Raw genomic sequence first — 406 nt, forward strand, 5'->3', positions numbered from 1 at the left:
ACGTACACACACACACACACACACACACACACACACACACACACACACACACACACACACACACACACACACACACACACACACACCCATTACACAGGTGTGTGTTGGTGATTGATGAAACAAACCACCAGAGCTGAGCTCTTTTATTGTGACATCTGATCTGCTGTCCTGTTCAAGATGCTCTGCAGAAAATGCTTCCGAACAGCGTGGCCCTAATACTCCGTCATAAAATGTACATTTACCTTTTCACTAAACGATTTCTGTTGTTAATTTATTTATTTATTTAGCCTCTGCTTTCACCTGATGTGTGTGCTGCTCTGCATAAAGTGTTAGAACTGCAGCTAGTGGCTATAGCTCTATGCAGGATGACATTTTGTGATTAGTGTTATGAGAGTTGTCTTTGGGC

This window comes from Nematolebias whitei, chromosome 1 (genome assembly GCF_014905685.2).
Source record: "Nematolebias whitei isolate Nwh7 chromosome 1, NemWhi1, whole genome shotgun sequence".
Classification (NCBI taxonomy): Eukaryota; Metazoa; Chordata; class Actinopteri; order Cyprinodontiformes; family Rivulidae; genus Nematolebias; species Nematolebias whitei.